The sequence below is a fragment of the Callospermophilus lateralis genome, chromosome 9, assembly GCF_048772815.1.
Source record: "Callospermophilus lateralis isolate mCalLat2 chromosome 9, mCalLat2.hap1, whole genome shotgun sequence".
Lineage (NCBI taxonomy): Eukaryota > Metazoa > Chordata > Mammalia > Rodentia > Sciuridae > Callospermophilus > Callospermophilus lateralis.
In genome coordinates this window covers 84,882,540-84,903,109 of record NC_135313.1, presented here as the reverse complement: position 1 = coordinate 84,903,109, position 20,570 = coordinate 84,882,540, and the positions used below count along the sequence as shown (strand labels likewise).

General features: G+C 34.1%; 1 non-coding gene across 1 annotated transcript; it reads left to right on the top strand.

Annotated features, from left to right (window-relative positions):
- Positions 1-9,266: 9,266 nt before the first annotated feature.
- On the top strand, positions 9,267-9,340 carry Trnav-cac (transfer RNA valine (anticodon CAC)). The gene has a single exon. It is a non-coding gene; the product is annotated as a tRNA-Val (tRNA).
- The last annotated feature ends 11,230 nt before the right edge of the window (positions 9,341-20,570 follow it).

Genomic DNA, 20,570 nt, shown 5'->3' with positions numbered 1-20,570 from the left:
TGAGGGCGGAGACTATGTATGTTCTATTCACAGTTGGATTAACAATTAGATATTTTATAGCAAAAGATGCTTGCAGACTTTGATGAATAAAATATTTTTGAGTTAATGAAAATGTTACCACAGATATTTTATTCAAAAGAAAGTGAAAGGAAAAGACTCAGAATTCCCTGTGCAGTGTTCCAGGAAGGGGCAAAAGTGCCCCTTGAGACCCAGCTTTGCTTTTGGTAAGGGTACAGTAGCAGATGTTGATAAGTGCCTCCTGAGAGGTTCTTCAATGTTATTAGGCATGTATGCTTTGTCGATTGGTTCTTGGTATTTCAATTGTCCCCAGTTGTGGGCATCTGTGGAATTCTGCCATCGCTTTCATCGTGATGGAAATTTATGATCTTTCTGAGAAACAGGAATTGTTTTATAACATGTTGGGGCATATTAAATTGCTATTCTCATGCTTGCCCTCCTGTCAACATTTACTGTCCCCTATCCTTTTCTATCTCAAAAATGTGACTAACATTTATTATGAGCTTGCTCATCTTGTGAGAAGTGGAGGCAAAACATAATTTCATCTAATTGAGAGCCTACTTTGTCTTTCTACATATATGTCAGTATCTGAATCCAGCATTTACTAAGATTCTAGTGCTTTTAATGGTGGGCAGGAAAAAGAATGTGATTGGTTGATAAGGCTGGTAGTCAAATTTTATTCACTAAGTTCTTTGGTTTTGAAAAGTAACATCAATTTCTTATGAAATGTTAATATTTCCTAAGGACTATAATATGTTACAGAAATACTAATATTGTAGATTTCAAAATAAATTTGAAATCTGAAGCCTCCAACTAGAGTTTTACCTTGATCTAAGCTTCACTTTTGCCTAACCTCTTACTTTTATGCAATTAATATAAAATATTCTTGGAAGATGGGAATACTTATTTGCCTGTATTAAATTCAGAGTCACTTTCTATTAGTCTTCAAGATAAGTAGAACTATGTGTCTGAAATTCATTACTAATGAAATACTCTACTCAAGGGCTTCATGAAATTAACACCATTTATATTAAGTCCTCCTGGAAATTGAACGCAACATATGAATGACCTAAAGCATTAGGAATATTATTTAATTTTTTGGTAGATATCAAAAATTTCCAAAGGAATCCTAAGAATTATTATAGATAAATATCAGACATTAAATCCTAAATGCACATTGGATTAAAGGACTTCTTACAAGTAAAATAAGTTATTTATTTTGGCACTAATACTTTTGAAGCTAGCATCTAAAAGTTTACATGCATTTGCTTTCTGAAGCAACAGAAATGTATGTTTTCACTTGTCAATGAGTTTCATTACTTCCTCTGTATCTAAGTTGAAGCTAAAAATAAACTACATCCTTTAAATATATCAATATGTAAATAGCTTTTCTAAAACAATATTATGTATTTTTATCTAGCACCTTTAATGTTAGTTTAATGACCCTTCAGTTCCCATTATCTCAGTCTGTCGACATAGCCTGCGGCCTCACTTTATGCTTTTGATATTAGCCATTATGAGATTTTGCTTAACTTTTTTAATAACTCTATTCTTTCACTTAAAGGACTACACAGTGACAACTGAAGGTGGATAGTATGATTCTTAATGGCTTTGCTACTCTTACTCATTGTTTTGTTTTACATTATTTTTTGATAAATATACTAAGCATAAGGAACAACTTAGCTTTACAGCTTCATCAATTTAAAAGCTACATTTGATTTAATTAATAGGGCGAGTTTATGGGAAAAGCTTTTATCGATGGGCATTGGTTTAAGATATCTTGGCCTTTTGAGAGAGATGCACTATAATAATTGGTCTAAGATCATGTTAGCGAGGGCAGGTCACTTTATATTCTCTCACAACTAATAGAGAAGTCAGGTGAGGTTGCTTCCTGACACAGCTACTATTTCATTATTTTGTCTGATATTACCGACCCCAAGAAGCTATTTCCAGGATTACTTGGGCCCAGCAAAAGTCACTGGCAAGCTCAGTGCCAATACAAAAAACAAGATGGTGTATTCATATCAGAACATCTATTTGCCATTAATTTTTCACTCTTGAATACCCAATAAATTGCATCTATCAAATCCATCATAATGTAATCTGCAAACAATATAGCCAATTCTGGGATGCTGACCAGCATTAATTATTATCCTGGGTATAAGTTAAGCTGTATTCTTGCCAGGTTTTAACAGAGTAAAACTTTAGCCAAATAATTTTATCAGTGATTCTCAACTTCTAATGATTACCCTCATTGGAAAATCTTAAGCAAAATAAAATTTTGATGACTAGGTCCCACTCCAAAATTTGACCATTCTATAATATTTTAGAGTATCAAATTTTCTAGCTATAATCTTAATAAATTTGAAACAGCTTTAGTTTCTCCCTCCCTCCTTTTCTTTCCTTCCTTCCTTCCTTCCTATCCCTTGCAAATACATAGTGGCAAACTGAATCCAAAGATGAAAAAATAAAAGTAAATATTTTAATTAATTCATAAAATTTTAATAAGGATATGCACTTCCATTTCCTTATGTGATTTTGAAACTATAACTAGCACACACTTTTCCCAAGGCATTTTTTCTCATCTTCTTCTTTAATGAAGTCCATATAGTGGAATTTTAAAACAAGTGGAGTTAAATCCAGTTCTAAATGAGGTATTTTTAGAGCATATCTAACCTTAAACCTTTTGCCTTTTCAGTTATAAACAGACTTCCAACTGAAAATGTACATATATTTTTCAAATTGTTAATCCAAAGTAAAAAATAAAGTGTGATTAGTTGATTATTACATGTTATACACATACCTATTATTATTCCATTGAATTTCTGAGTCTTAATATTTAAGTTGCAATTAGGAGAAATTATTCACCTGCAACCTCTTCTGTTTTCAACACAGTAGAAAAAAATATACCCTTGCTATTTAAAATGTATTGTTACTATGCTAGATAGTTGAGGAGAGGATGGTCTTTGACCCCAGGGATCTTAAAACTGCATAAGAGAAGATTTCACTCTTGTTGCTCTATAAACTGAAATAGATGTCTTTGATTAAACAGGTAATTTTTTTTAAGTCACATAAGCAAGAGATCAAATCTAGAAATATTCAGTTCCAAAAAGAGAAAAGATAACAAAGGAACGCTGACACATAGGCGTCAAGAAGAAGATCTCTGTATCTTAAGCCTGTGTGTCTTTGAACCCCTGACCTGTGAACTTATGATGTCATCTTGACCATGTGATGCCTGGTTACACCATTTTTTCCTCTAGTACCAAATTATGAGAATTTGCATTTGACGCACAACTCAACCTGTCCATGGTGGTTGCAAGTTCTTTGAATTCTTACTGAGTTTGAATATAAATCATTAAGGGTGATTGAGGAATACAGAACAAGGATCATATTTTCAAAATTTATACAAAGAAAATTAACATTGAAAATGAGACATATAGGAATGAATAAATGAAATGAATATAATTATTGTTCTTCTTGTTCTTCATGTGTCAACTATGTTCATTATATCAGTTACTATCAAGCTTTTTTTTTTTTTATGGACTGGGGAACACTTTTGAGATTCTTAATCCTATTTTCCTTCTCTCCAAACAGCATTCTCTCTTCACAGTGATAGGGACCCAAGATATTCGGAGCACTTCAGTCAAGTGTCAGCCCCAAAGAATGCATCACTCCTCACTTCTATAGTCTTTAATAGAAAAATCTCATACTCTCACATTTGTTTGAATATATACCTATCTTTTGATGCAAATTTATGTTGGCAGGGACTCACAGATTTATTCCTCGATTGCATTTTGCTTTCAATACATTATTTTATTATTTCTATTGTATCCTTTTGAACATGTGTTTGCTTTCAGCTTCCTTTTAAATTAGTTTGCTGTACATTTTTTTCTCCTCACATCACTCACTAAAATCTAGAAGATGCTAATCTATTACTGTTTGAAGTCTAGAGGTTTCTTTCATCTCAGAATTAAAAAAATATAAATTATCTGTAATTATCTACCTACTTCGAAATTCTATACTTTATACTTTGGTTCTATTTCCCTTATACCTTTCACCTATTCAATTCAATTAGCACTTATTAATTATCTACTAATTAATGACATTTCACAATAAGTTGAAAACATAGAAAAATTAAACCTCAAGAATTTCACAGTCAAGTACCCAAATGTCAGTATGCCACAAACACCCACCAATTTAATTTGAAATACATTTGGGTTTTGCTGTTTACTTGAACACATCAACACTGATGTTTCCTTTCAGTGAGCTAAATGTGAACAGCTGTAATAAAAGCATTTATCCTAAGGTGAACTAAAGTGTGACCTCTTATCACAGATTTCCTCACTAACGTTGCCCACAACCTTCTCACCACCTGACCCTACCTGTATTTGAGAAATATTTCACCATTCTTTCTAGTAGATAAGAACTTAAATTTAATTACAGTAAGTCCAAAAATTATAGCTTTTGGGAAAAAAAGTTTCATACTAAATCCAGGTTTATAGAAAATCATAAAATTGGAAAAGTTGGTACTTAGACCCAACTTAGAACTGACTTTTTAAGGCCAAGTTATTGAGCAGTCTATTTAGAATAAGAGACAAAGCAAACCACTTCACTCATGAATTGCCATCTTTTCTTTTTAAAGCTTGGTAGAGTATTTTTAGATCATTTTAAGCCACTATAAAACTTAATATAAAATACTTTACATGTATATTTAGCCAAAATAATAAAAATGTTTTCTGAAAGTATAACTGTGGCCAGTAGAAATTTTCTTTGTTTTTTTATTATATTAAATGTGAATATCACAACCAAGGCTTACTACATTTGTTCCTACTTATGTTATTTAAATTTTATTTTGACTATAGTTTGTTATTTTTGGAGTGTGAATTCTTTCACATTCTAATGGATATTAATATTTTGTGGGAAATAAACAAGTAAGCAAAATTTAAGGAATATTTAACAGGATGTGAAATAAAATATTGTAGGATAAACCATTTTTTAGAACAAGAGAAAATATTGACGTGCTCATCTATGAGTTTATTTTTTATTTTATATCTGTGGAGCACAGCCATTTTGAAAACGAAATCTTTCCTTTGTTCTTCTACAGTTAATGCAATTGCCCTTTCACCTTTATCCCAATCATCACAGCAAACACTAATTGTGCTAATTTTGAGAAGCTTGACATTGTTCTCTGTGTTTCATGTATTATCTCATTTCCTATTCATAACTACATAGAAAGGTAGGTCCTACAATTAATCTCCTTTGCACAGATTAGAGCATGGAAGTGTATAGATTTATAGTTCTTCCTTTATCCTTATTTCATAAAAATACTTAGCCATCTTAGAATAGATAAATTTTATTCAAACATTTCTTGAACAAAACAAAAACTTATATAGGATTTGAAATGCAGGAAAGGTGGCTAATGAGATGTGAATACAACTTTTACATCCCTCTTTGCTATTCAAGGTTTCCTCATATTCACAAGTTGAAGAGCTCAGGGTATTAGCTCACTGTGAAAATGATCAGACCAGACTCTGTCTGGCATAAAAATTTAAACTAATTAAATACATAAAAATATCTCCAGTAGACCAAAGTACCCATGTACTCATTTGCAATGAGAAGTTTAATTTTCCAAGATAAAATTATATTTGTGGTGACTGGTGTAACAATGAAAATTGACTTATCTATCCACCCCCATAGTTCAGTCACCCTTTGAGACTCCTACTAGGCGCTTCACTGCACTTGTATTAAAGAGATGTATTGTTCATAATACCCTCCAAAATGAGCCTGCTTCCCAAACCTATTGGCTTATTCCTTAGAATGTCACTATGCCATCATCTCAATTTGGTTACCTCCTTAATGCAATTTTTATTTTTTTTTGTCTTCTGTCTTGCTTATTCCATCAACTGAAGACCTATTTTCTATTTTTCTTTATCTATTGTAATGTTTCTTGCTTTCTACCCCTAATGTTGTCACTATAATACAAATCCAACATATTCTGCTTATAATGCTTTAGTAGTCTCTGAATTGGAGATCTAGTGTGCGATATATATATATATATATCGCATTTCCATTGACATGTGCAAACTCTTTGTATTTGACCAGAGATTAATTTTCTTAAAATATAGCTCAAATGTCAGTTCTCTTCACAGGCTCCCATTGCCTAATGAATAAATGAACAAATAATATTTTAAAGTTCTAGTTGCATCAATACCATTCAATATTTCACCAGTCTCCTTCAGGTGTCACTCATGGGTCCATAAGTTAACTCCATACATTGGTCACTTACCAATGGAATTAATTCTCCTGGAACAAATTTTCTCCTCTTCTCTTGCCTACTGAAAACATTTCCCATTCTACATGACCATTGTAAATATCACTTCCTTCATTAAAGCTTTCAGAGCTTCAGTAGATGGCTATCATTTATACATCTTTGAGTACTTAGAAAACAGCGTTTACCTTTATCATTATACTGTTGTTTTTTTTTTTTCCAAATTTCTGTCATCATGTGTGATTTCCACATTTTACTGGATCAGAGATTATATATTATTATATCATATATATATTATTAATTTTTGTTTCCAATATTATTTATTTAAAACTTATGTATTTAATAACAGTTTGTCCGTTTAAAATTAAATCAGTTGAAATGGATCACATGTGGTCCTGGTTTTTAATTATATTTAATCTTATTTTTTTTAATTTATTTTTTATTTTTTATTAATTTATTTTTTAGAGAGAGAGAGAGAGAGAGAGAGAGAGAGAGAATTTTTCAATATTTATTTTTTAGTTCTCGTAGTACACAACGTCCCTGTCTGTATGTGGTGCTGAGGATGGAACCCGGGCAGCCGACATGCCAGGGGAGCACGCCACCGCTTGAGCCACATCCCCAGCCCATTATCTTTAATCTTGATCTTAAAAGTTTTTGATACTTTGCCCCAAAATGTTTAAATTTTATGTTTCAGCATATTTGCCTAAAAATCAAAAGTTTCAACTTGGGTCTACAAAGTCTAAGGCAATGGCTCATATTCAGACTGTATCTCATTTTTTTCCAGTATGATCTGAGTGTAAAGAGATTGCCTGTGCTAGGTGGATGCTATAAATAAATGCAGTTTAAATGAAAAATCAGTCATTCACTTAATTTTGGACAGTTTAATAGTTGAATCAATGGCAGTTCATCTCAGTTTCCCCTTAAAACACCTAAAATTTTTCAATGTTCTAAGAGTTTTTAAATTAAATTTAGTTATCATTTTACGCAGATGTTCTTTGGAACATTTTTTTTTTAAAGAGAGAGAGAGAGAGAGAGAGAGAATTTTAATGTTTATTTTTTAGTTTTTCGTCAGACACAACATCTTTGTTTGTATGTGGTGCTGAGGATCGAACCCAGGGCCGCACGCATGCCAGGCAAGCGCGCTACAGCTTGAGCCACATCCCCAGCCCCTGGAACATTTTTGTCAATGGTTTTAGTATAGTGGATGTTCTCTGTTATTTTCCATGTAACTATTTGGGAAGAGAATACTGTTAAATAGACTCTCAATTAAGAATCTCTGCATTAGATATCAAAGTGCTTAAAAGTGGCACTTAGATATAGGAGAGTTTCACCCTTTACTCCAGTAATGAGAATGAATATTTGATATCTCCCATTCCAGTTTGTTTCAGAGTATGCATTCATGGTTTGGGAAATCTTTGAAATTTTTCTCAAAGTTATGAAATTTCACTGTTTACAAACATTAGCATGTCAGTTAATTTAAAAGGATGTCAACTAATAAGAGTACCTTATATTACATGTACAGGTAGAAAAACTCTTCTCGAAATCTCATTTCTATTCTCTTAAAATAATGAGAGATTTTTCTACTAGAATAACCCTAATTATGTGTTGAAAACCCCATAGGATAACTTTAATATGATACCCTTTATTTGGTTAAATATGCCTTCACTATGTGTGTGCTGACATAAATAAATTTGGTGTTATAGTCTTGTATTTTTTTTTTTACATTTTTAAAAAGTATTTGAGGCAATAAGCCCATACTCCAATATTATTATTTCACTTAGTTTCTTTTCAGTCTACTTTTGACTTAAACACAGAATTCATAGCAATTAGGTATTAGAAATTAGAACTAAAATTATAAAATAGTGAGGGCCAATATAAGTCAGAAAATGTCACTAAATTTAATAGCAGCTGGACACTTTCCTATTTTTCATAATTTTTTTTTGTTGTTGTTGTATAACTACTAAGCTAAACAAACAGTTCTCAGGTATAGGAATTAAACTCAAGAATTTACATTGCACTCTAGAACAATGAAAAGCCTAAAATCCAGAAACTGCCTCCAGTCTACCTCTGATACAACCAGCTAGATGAACTAAGACATACCATTTCCTTTATGGTGAAATGGGTATAAAAAATCAGTGCTTCAGGTTTTTATGAGGCATTTTTTTGAGATATTAGATGCCAAAATATTTTTTAAAAAGAAACATATATACTTTAAAAATTCAGATGGAATTTGAATAGTTGAGTTATTGAATAGAGGAGAAAAAAATAAAGTAGTTGAGACACCATAAACAAATAATATATTTAAAATGTCACATACCTTTAATACCAGCTACTCAGGAGGCTGAGACAAGAATTTCACAAGTTGAAAGCCAGCCTTAGCAAATTAGTGAGGCCCTAAGCAACTTAAGAAGGCCCTGTCTCATAATAAAAATAAAAGGTTTGGGGTCGTAGGTCAGTGGTAAAGCCCCCATGGGTTAAACCCTCACTACTAAAACAGAAAAATAAAAGAATGCCCCCACTAAATAAACGTCTTCTCATTCAATTAAAAAAAGCAAAATGATACTTCAAATAGATCTCTCTTATGCCTAATGTTCTTGGAGATTAGTAGTGAGGACCAATTACAAAATGCAGATGATGGTGGGCTGGACCATGATACAGGACATGGATGAGGCTCCTGTAAGTACTGGAATACCTAATAGGATGATAGGGACAATGTGACCTGAAATATTGAGAAGCTCCTTTCAGTTTTATAAGCACTTTCTAAAATTCCTAAAGTTTTATTTTTCCTTTAAACTCTAAACCATATAAAACCAGAAAATGTATTCTTGAAAGATATTAAAGTCATCTTAGCAAATAAACAGCTTATGAAAAAATATACATTGAGTACGTTGAGTGGCAAATCCCAACCAACATCTCTCTGTGTTTATACTATGGATTACAAATTGATTCCTTGTGTTTTAAAAAAAATATTTCTAGGGGTTGGGGATATAGCTCAGTTGGTAGAGTTTGTGTCTCACATGCACAAGGCCCTGGGTTCAATCCCCAGCACCGCAAAAAAAAAAAAAAAAAAAAAAATTAAAATATTTCTAAAGCAAGAAGTGACTATGTTTGTCACAGCCTGAAGTATTTTTTGTGCTTCTGTCCTTCCTATCCTCAAACCCAAACATGATTCTATCACTTATGATACTTATGATTACTGTCTGACATCAGTTGCTACTCCACAAATACTTTTAGTTTCTGACTGCAACTAATCAAATGTCAATCTTTTAAATATAAAGACTTTCTGAATCATCAGAGGATAAATTGACACATATTTCTGCTATTAATTACTTTTTCTGTTCTTAATTGTTGCTGTACTAATCCTTTTAAAATAAGGAATCCAAGAGATGCAATTGATTGATCTTTTCAAATATGAGCCTGCTGGACAAATTTCCTTGTCTGTAGATGCTGTCTATTGCTCCAAGGGGAGGCATGTTATTAACTTCACTCTTCAGCAGGCAGACAAATACCTTTGAAAATGTATGCTGTCTGCAACATTGTCCTCAATTACTCACAAGTCCTTCCCATAGCTATCTCCCACTAGCTACTACTTTAGACTGCAGCATCCAGGATGCAAACTAAGCAATCTGCAGGGTGGTGGTTTTTTGCTTTGTTTTGTTTGTGTTTTTCTTCCCCACCCCCAGTGGTTTTCTTATTTCTAGCATATTTGAAGACGGTTGCAAATTGAATAGTGATTTGAAGCCTACCTTATATATAAGATGCATAAGATCTCTGGACACTGACATAGTTTTAAAAGGAAGAGATTTCATAGAAGAAACTAGCACATTCGGAAGTAGAATTTTGACATATATGTAAAAGCCAAAGGGTGCTGAAAAGAGTAAAGGACACATGCCACAGGGCAAAATGATAGGAGAAATCAAGGAAATCCGGATTCCAGACGTTTTTCTCAAGAAATATGCTTATATGATTTTATAAGGTAATACCCCTTAATTGTGATTGACTTACAGAGAGCAATTTTCAAGTATGTACTCTAAATATTCTCTTAAGTAAAAAAGATATCTTCCTCTTGCTTTCTTTAGGCACACTTCTTGGTTTACATGAACAGCTATCATGTGAAGGTGGTATATACAATTTGATTCTAGAAATTCCCATGTGTTTGATCAGGGAGAGGTGATAACAAAATATTACCATCAGAAGTAGGATTTTTTTTTTTCCTGGTACCGAGGATTGAATTCAGAGGCATCTGACCACTGAGCCACATCCCAGTCCTATTTTGTATTTTATTTAGAGACCAGGTCTCACTGAGTTGCCTAGTGCCTCACTTTTGCTGAGGCTGGCTTGGAACTTGCAATCCTCCTGCCTCAGCTTCCAGAACAGCTTGGATTACAGGCATGTGCCACCAGGCCCAGCTTTTGTTTGATTCTTATGGATGTGCTGTAATAATATGTGGAGTTGCAATATCCAAAAGAGTGACATATAGCATTACAAAATACAAATAATAATAATAATTATAATTATATATTATAAAATAATATAACAATAATATGAAATAATAATATAAGGCTCAGAAATACCGTGTGTGTGTGTGTGTGTGTGTGTGTGTGTGTGTGTTACTGCGGATGGAACTCAGGGCTGGACATGCTAGGCAAGTGCTCTACCACTGAGTTATCTCCCCAACCCTATAAATTATCTTTAAAGAAACAATTGCTGAGTTGTGTCTGCTGTGTTGTGCTTTACATCTGCTTTTGAAACTGATACTTCAAATGAATCCTCCAGTCACCTTCTCTTCCAAATATTCTAAAGACTGCTTTTCAGTGCTTTTCGCGATATTGTGCTGATATTTCAGTTTTAAATTTAGTTTTGAAAGCATGTGTCGACTAATTTACAGAATGTCTAAGGAGGCATTTAATTCCAAGTACTGCACTGGGATATTCAGAGTGAAAATATAATTGTATTTTCTATATTGTCTTTTGCTTTGACATCTCAGGAAAACCCATGTCTCTGATACAATTCACATTCTGCAAGAAAGGAGAGTATGCCCTCACGGTAATTTATCACTTTCTATATGATGGAAAGCCTCATTTTCTAAAAGAAATATCAGAAAAGTGAAGGAAAGCACTTTGTACATTATTTCATCATTTTATCAAGAACAAAAAGAATGGTTTAATACTTCCTGTAATTCCACTTTCTCCTTCTGCATACAAAGTAAGTTGCACAAGTTCAAGATTAACAGATCCTAATTGAAATGCTAAAAGACAAATATACAGTGTAATTATCCAGTTTGAAGTTTAACATTTTTGAAGATATTTCTATGTGAAAAAATCTGTTCTGAGACTTAACACATGTCATATTATGGAAAGAAATGAGCACTGATTTTTCTAGATATTTTCAGTGTCTAACGAAATATGGTATTTTATATTGACTTTGTAACCAAGCACCATATTTTTCAACAGATGCCATTTCTCTTCTGATTACTGTATCCTATTATGAATTACCACTTTTGGAAAGAAGGGGAAAAATCTTTTCATAAAAACATATATCTATGCACCTGAAATACACTGTGTTCTGAACACAATAAAAATTATACACATACAATAATCTATCTTTGCCAATTTGAAAAATCATCAAATCTTTAGAGCAGAAATACTGAAGCATTGGGAGATACCATAAAACCATTAGAGCAGTATATTTATACTTCCAAAGGTGGTATTCTTGTACCCCCAATAAAACCTTTTCAAATATGCAAACAGTAATGGCAGCAATGTAAATTGAATTATCTATAAAAATGTTATGTTTTTCTTATAGTATTACTAAAATGATATTTTTGGCTACCGTGCAGTTAGAAAGTGCTATCACATTGCACGTACCAAGGCTTCTAATTAGACCTGTCAATCACTGATTGATTACCACCATAAGACGAAAGAGCAATTGCATCCCAGCAATTATATTATCTTAAGGGTACAAAATGCACTGTTCTGCTCTCAGCTGTCAACAAGATTTCACTGAATGAAGGTCTGTTCTATCACCGCAGGCTGTTCAAAGGCCCTTCTGAGAACCTAAACAGCATTACACTCTGGAAATCTTGCTGCTCAAAAGAAAAAAATATAGCCAAGTGAAATTGACTAAATTTTAATTGATGAATGAGAAATCACGTGGCTCTGTAGCTACATATTCTATAATTTTAGGAAAATATGGTGCATGAAAACATGTATTCTCAGTGTTTCCACACATCATGTGCTTCCTTTCTCATCTCCTTTCTCCTTCTCCTGATCCTCTCCCTCTCCCTTAGCTCATCTTTCCGCTTGTTACTTTCTCACACATACAAATCTTCATCTCCATGAGTAGGTGCCAGTATTCCCTATACAGAACTTCCCCTTTTGAATTAATTATTAAACATTAAAAATGTTCAGTGGATACTTATATTTCTAAATGCATTATAGCAGCATAATGATTCTTTTACACCTTTTCCTAAGAATCAAATATTTCTAGGTCATTATTTAATAATGACTCAACAGTAAGTGCCAAATAGTATTTTACATTTCAAAATATATTATATTATAACTATAAACTGCTTAGTAGAATTATTTTAGATATATATTTCAAATTCCAAAGACAGAATACATTGCTGCATTCTGTATCTGCTACCACATATTTCACACTTACAAAGACTTCTCCAGTCTAGAATTGGAATAATATAGAAGGTTCTGAGTGGTTAAAAGGACATAGAGGAGGAAGCCCACAACCTTATGTCATCCACCTGATGTGCAATTACACCCCTGCTCCAGTTTGCAGTATGGCCATATGAGGAACTTTGTAAGACCAGAAAAGGAAAACTACCAGCTTGACTTATAAATAGGTTAGCTTGGTAGATGGAAGCCAACCAAAGATTAAAAGTAACTATATTACAGTGGCATCCCTAGGTGTCTATGAAAGACAGTAGAGAGAGAAAATCATGATGGGAAGAAATGTGAGTAATACTTAGTAATCTAGTTTTGAGCATAAAGATATGAGGAAAGAATATATACAGATCCCTGGGTAGTGGTCAGTGTTCACTTCTTCTTGGGACAAGTCAGCTGCAATGGACTGTTCCCATGCTGAAAAGGCCAATGTTTCACCTACTTTAATATGTAAACCTACTATGAATATGGGTAGCCCTTCCTTCCACAAAATGCTCAGCCAATACCATTGTTCAAATGCTTATGGAATGATTAAAGAAAGAATATCATACAAGATAACATCTGGCTTGGTCATTTACAGCACTGGTGGGGTTTGAGGGGATCTATTACTATGGGATCTATTGGTTTTATCATAGGCTACACTCTGCAGATGTACTGTTCTTTTCTTTATTTCTTTTTTTTTTTTTTTTTTTTTAAGAAACAACCTAAAAGCATAACTGAAAAGCTGCTTTAGACAAAATACTTTGAAAGGATGGCAGGTTTGCATCAAAGAACATTGGGAGAACTTAAGCCTTCTTGTGTAGAGAGACCAGCAGTTTAAATGTGGGTTACCAGATTTCTAAGGATTATTGACCCAGATTAGAAGAAGAACATAGAAGCCAGGCCTGGTGGCACACACTTGCAATCCCAGTTGCTCAGGAGGCTGAGGCATGAGTATTGAGAGTTTAAGGCCATCTTGGGCTGCTTAGAGATGAGACCCTATCTCAAATTTTAAAATTAAAATAATAAAGGGCAGGAGATATAGTTCAGTGGTGGAGTGCTCTGTGTTCAATCTGTAGAACAAGAAGGAGGACAAGCAGTGGAAACTTGTAGTATGTATGGAATCCAGGTGATAAACTCAGGCAATTACAATAAAGTTGGCTTGCCCCCAAAAGCCTGGGCCATCACCTTTAGGAATAGTGCCATATTGGAAAATAGAGTTCATCTCTATTACTGATAAGTTGGACATTCAAAAGCAACAATAGCTAATTCTGCTTATTATTAAGCTTGTGCTTTTGAGCTTATATATATATCTTCCATCTCTACCTCCATGACCACTCCATCCATGAACCCATTCTGTGGGAAAGACTGGCTATTATCAACTGGTCACATAATTTTGTATCCCTGGCTGTTTCTGCCTCCTGGAATTCTCTTGTTACATTTTAACTGTTAATGAGCATTGGCAAAAACTCAGATCAGAAAAGGGCATAAATGCCAAGGATTCAGACCCTCAAGAATGAAGGTTTGGGCACTAATCAGGCACCAAGACTATCAAGGAAAAGTTAAGAGTGAAAGATAGAATGGATATGGAGGAAGGAAAGGAAGACTACTACTTGCAGCTTTACAATAAGAAACAGTGATGGGGATTATAGTTGATTCCACTAGACCCTCTTTCTAAATTGACCCCTACTAAGAAAGGAGGAGCTGCTCTCTGAACATGTGGGTTAAGTAAATCTGTGCAGGGTAAATTGTGGATTCCAGTGAATAAGAAAATGCATGACCCAGATTTTCTGTTGCAGGGAGTATAATTGACCAATGATCCCAGCTGCTACCAACCATCTTTTACTGCAGTCTTGATTTTCATAGAACAATTTTAATCTGAAAAAAAAAGATGGCTCAACACTGTGCTGCCATTGCATCACTGCTTATCCAACCCTCCTTCCTTCCCTCTCCTCTTCACAGGTATTATGTCTGCATCAGGGTCTTCTAGATCTTCTCCTGTTCTAAGGCTGCATCCTGTTTTTAACTCAGAAGTTTTTCAGGTAAATCTTCTACAGTCTTATTCTATCTAGAGATCTGCTCTGGGAGTGCCCAAACAAATGCACTGGAAATGAGTTGTTGTCTTTTAAAAACAGCAAGCCCTGACTTTTAAATATTATTTCTAAATTCTGCCTGAAAATTAAGTAAGCCCTTCTTTGAATCCTTTTTCTCTATACTGATGATGCACAGCTACAAGAAAACAACTGACACTTCGAACTGTTGCCTGGAAATTTCCTAAGCCAGATCTGTGGACTCATTAGGTACATTGGTTTCCTTGTTACTTCAGGTGCCAATTGTGTTTCACTTTCTACACTACTTAACAAGAAAGCTAGTTTTTGTCCTCCTGCAAATAAGAGCTTCCCAACTTTCCTGTAAGCACTCCCCAGAGCCTCCTCAAGTCCCATTTGAGCATCCACCTAAGATCCAGTTGCAAATCTAATGACTTGCTTTAGATTTTTGTGTTATGGTTTTGATTTTTGATTTTTTGTCCCAATTTATTTTCTTTTTAATGATTTCATTTCATCTAAACATACAAAATTCTCTTCCTATTACTCTTGCTGCATAAGAACTATCTCAAGCTGAGCGCATACCTGACATACCTGAGACCATTGTGCATGCATTCACATCTCAGGTTCAAACAGTCAAGGGCTTGTTCTAGGTCACAAGGCTTGCTGTTTTTAAAAGACAACAGCTCATTCCCAGTGCATTTGTTTGGGAACTCCCAGAGCAGATCTTTTGATAGAATAAGACTGTAACAGATTTACCTAAAAATGTTCCTGAATCAATCCTGTTTCAAGGGAGAGAGTACTTAGACCTTGTAACTCAAGAAGAAAAGTAACAACAAATCTGAGCCATTAACTAAAACTTCCACAGATGATATTCATTACTTGGTAACCAGTTTTAAAATGTTTAACAAAAGAAAATATATAAAATTAAGATTCTAGCAACATGGGGATTTTCTTTTTCAAAAATCTTTAGAACTGTATTAATTTAAAAGGAACCATTTATCTAGCTCTGCATGTGTTGGAAAAGAAAGATAAATAAATATACAGTGTGCCAAGAATCCGAATTTCCAGAACAGATAGTTCAAAATTTGCAAGTCTAAGAGTTATCTGAAAGTATTCATATGGATTCATTTTGAATTGTACTGGAATAACTTGGCTTTTAGAAAATAAATTATTTGCTTTGTCTACATCTTTACTACCACAAAGTAATATTTCCCAGATCAGCTGAAGATGTGAAGATGATGTCTCAGAGAACTGATAATATATCTACCACATGTTTTTGTGTACCAAACTCTTGCCAACTTCCATTCTTTCATTTAATCCCAGAACAGCCTTATTTTGTGTAAGAGGAACCCACCAAACTTTGAAACAGTCAAGGGTTTGTTCTAGGTCACAAGGTGAAGTCACAAATCTGAGACCTGTTTCACTCTAATAGAGCATATTTTATGACTTAGTACTGCCTTCTTATGGACTTTAAGATTTTGTGTGAATTTTGCTTCTATCCACCCTCCCATCCTGTTAAATTTTACTTGTATTTACATGCGCCTCACCAATTGACCTTCAAGAATTCTGCACAAGTTCAAGTTTCAGCCTTTGGTCTCTGTCATTTCCTGCTTATTAGGCCATGTAAAAATTGTCTGTAGCATCAAAAAAAAAAAAAAAAAAAAAAAAAAGAAGAAGAATTTAACATTAGTAAAGACTATTTGCATGCATACCATAAAATAATGTAAATTAACCCCAGGAGTGTTTGTTTATATAAGCTGAAATATACCATAATATCCTACTATTTGACAGTGAGCAATCTTGTGATGTTTTTAGAGAAAAAAAAAAAAACATGGTAACCAAAATACTTCACAAGAACAACTTAGAAGAGGAAAAGTTCATTTTTTGGATCCACAGTTTCATAGGTTCAGTCCATGGTCAGCTAGCTCCAAGGCAGAAACATCATGGTGGAAGGGCATATTGAAGGAAAGCTGTTCTCAGCTCATGGAAGCTGGGAAAGGAGAGAGGGAGGGAGGCAGGAGCCAGGGACAAATTCAAGGCCATGACCTCAGTGACCTACTTCCTGCAGCCATGCCATACCTGCCTATTGTTACCACTCTGTAATCCAATCAAATTATCCATTCATCAAATGGACTCATAATCATTGCACCTCTCAACATTCCAGAATTGCCTAATATATGAGCTCTTTAGAAGACACCTCAAATACAAACCATAACACCTTTTGATCCAGAAATCTTATTTTTAGGAATTTACTGAAGATACACTTTTAACAATACAAAACTACATATATATATATATATATATATATATATATATATATATATATATATATAAAATATTGCAGCACTATTTATAATTGTAAAATAATGGAAAAAAACTAAAAACTCATACCTTGAAGGATGTTAAATAAATTATGAAACCCTCCCCCTCACCCCCCAAAACTCTTTAGATCTATGAAAGTATTCATTAATCTTCTTTACATACAAAATTTCTCCCTCTATTACTTACTGATGCTCTTCCAATTGTCTTTAAATTTGGATGTATTTCACTAAAGATTAGTCCTTATCTGCTAATCAATCTACAAGCATTTCCTAAGAATTATTAGCTCAAATCCAAATTTCTCAAACCTTTCTTACTTTTGTCTTCCTTGGATTTTAATTCTTTTTTCTTTTTCTATTTTTTTAAATTTATTTTTATACTAATTTGTTATATGTGATAGCAGAATGCATTACAATTCATATTACACATATAGAGCACAATTTTTCATGTCTCTGGCTGTATACAAAGTGTATTCACACAATTAATGTCTTCATACATGTATTTAGCATATTGATGTCCGTCTCATTCCACCATCTTTTTTACCCTGATGCCCTCTCCCTCAGCCTCCCACCTCTTTACCCTATCTAGAGTTCATCTAATCCTTTCATGTTCCCCCTCCCAACACCACTACGAATCAGCCTCCTTATATCAGAGAAAATATTTGTCATTTTTTTTTTTTTTTTTAGGATTGGCTAACTTCACTTACCATTATATTCTCCAACTCCATCCATTTACCTGCAAATGACATGATTTTATTCTCTTTTATTGCTGAGTAATATTTCATTGTGTATATATACCACATTTTCTTTATCCATTTATCTACTGTAGGGCATCTAGATTGGTTCCACAGTTTAGCTGTTGTGAATTGTGCTGCTATAAACATTGATGTGGGCTGTGTCCTTGTAGTATGCTATTTTTAAGTCCTTTGGGTATAGACCAATGTTGGGGCCTATACTTGCCACAGAGCTGTGGATATGTGAGGAAACAGTCTTATGACTCTAGTCTTGTGATATTTCTGTGTACGTTCCTGTACAGTTATGAGATACGGCTTCCACAAACGTAGCAGGATATTAGAATAAATTCCTAGCAACAGGGACATGCATATTTCTTATTGGGTCCCGCCTCGTCTCTCCTCTACTTCCTGCTTTCCTCAGTTATAAAAGTCACTCCCCACGTAATAAATTTGAGTTGCTGTGCCATCAAGGCTAAATCAACTCCCGACTTGGTGTGATTTTTGGCCAGGTGAGGTGCCAGGGGCCGGGTCATGACACTCATCATCTCATTCAGCCCCGGAGACACTAGCTGGTCTAGTGCTCTCCCCTAATATCTGTCGGAGGGCAGCTCCAACAGACCAAGGAGTGGGATAGCTGGGTCAAATGTTGGTTCCATTCCCAGTTTTCCAAGGATTCTGTATACTGCTTTCTGAATTGGCTGCACCGATTTGCAGTTCCACCAGCAATGTATGAGTGTGCCTTTTTCCCCATATCCTTGCCAACACTTGTTGTTGTTTGTATTCTTAATAGCTGCCCTTCTGACTGAAGTGAGATGAAATCTTAGTTTTGATTTACATTTCTCTAATTGCTAGAGATGATTGTATATCATTTTCTGAGAAGTGTCTGTTCAGTTCCTTGGCCCATTTATTGACTGGGTTATATGTTTTTTTGGTGTTTAGCTTTTTGAGTTCTTTATATACCCTAGAGATTAGTGCTCTATCTGATGTGCGAGTGGTAAAAATTTGCTCCCAAGATGTAGGCTCTCTATTCACCTCACTGATTATTTCTTTTGCTGAGCAGCAGCTTAACTTTTTCTCCCCAGTACCAATCCTCTGTTCCAGAAGCTGTCTTCCCTATATCCTTTATAATGGCTACATCTTTATTTCTTCTTCATTCCTGGTAGGGTGAAATATTTCTGTCTCCTCCATCAGTCCAAATTCTATGTTTGCCATAAAAATACTTAAAACTCTAACTTTTCCCAAAGATTGTGCTGATCCATAATCTCACTGTTCTCTTTCTTTTTTTTTTTTAATTTGTAGGTTTTCTGGGTCATGTGTGATTTTTCTTTTTATGTCCTGCTAGATAAATGAAAATGAGGTCCACATTGTTTGTTTTGTGCTACTTAAATCTATTTCTGAGTTAGCAAATTTCCTTAGGCACTGTTTGCCTATCAGTGCATTTGACACATAGTTCTCCCATTCACAGTATAGGCTGTGCTAATCTCCCTTGTGGGCCATGACATTGCGTTTGGGTCCTTAGTTTACTACTCTTGTGATAAATTTCAACCGAATGCTCCTTTTTCAAACATAGTACAAAGATTAGGCACTTTTGGTATTCTTTTCTTTTTTCTTTTTCTTTTTTTTTTTAAAGAGAGACTGAGAGAGGAGAGAGACAGAGAGAGAATTTTTTAATATTTATTTTTTAGTTATCGGCAGACACAACATCTTTGTTTGTACGTGGTGCTGAGAATCGAACCCGGGCTGCACGGATGCCAGGTGAGCGCGCTAACACTTGAGCCACATCCCCAGCCCCAGTATTCCTTTCTTTTTTGCCCCTAGCTATAAGTTTATTGATCGGTTTTAATATTTATTTTGTTGTATTTCCGTAGGTATCGTGTGCCACACAATGATTTTAATGTGGGCTCAATCTGGCCATTTTGATGGTGAAATTATCTGCTGTATAACTTATTTTGTTTACCACATTACTGGCAGGGATCACATTTTCATCTTCTTGGCTTACACTTTAGTTAAAAAGTATCTTAAGTGTAAAAAGGAGCTTAATTAATGTTCAGTGAGTGATTTAATTCAATGCCTTGGTAAACAAACTAATAGTTCAATTCTGACATAATCATATGAATATAATTTTAAAATGGAAGGAAACTACAATATTTCCCCATGGATGTATAAAGTAAGAAAATATTCACAAATAGAGGTGGATTTAAAATTGGTATTCACTTCAGAAAAAGCCTAGTTTTAAATTCAGTCTAGTTTCTCTAGCCATTTCATCTCAGACTGTGGTTTATTCTTTTATTAAAAAAAAGATTTATTAAGCAACTGTTTGTGGTATTTTTTCATAGTGCTGAACTATATAAATACATAGGTAAATCTATATGTTTAAATATTTAGAAGTTTTTTTTTTTATTCCATCAAGTAATTTGTATGTGTTAAGATAATGATACATAATTCACCTGTGGTTCCAAGAAGGACAATATGGCTGGAATGGAAGTGACAGTGAAAGTAGCAAATGAAGTAAGAGTAGAGGCAATGAA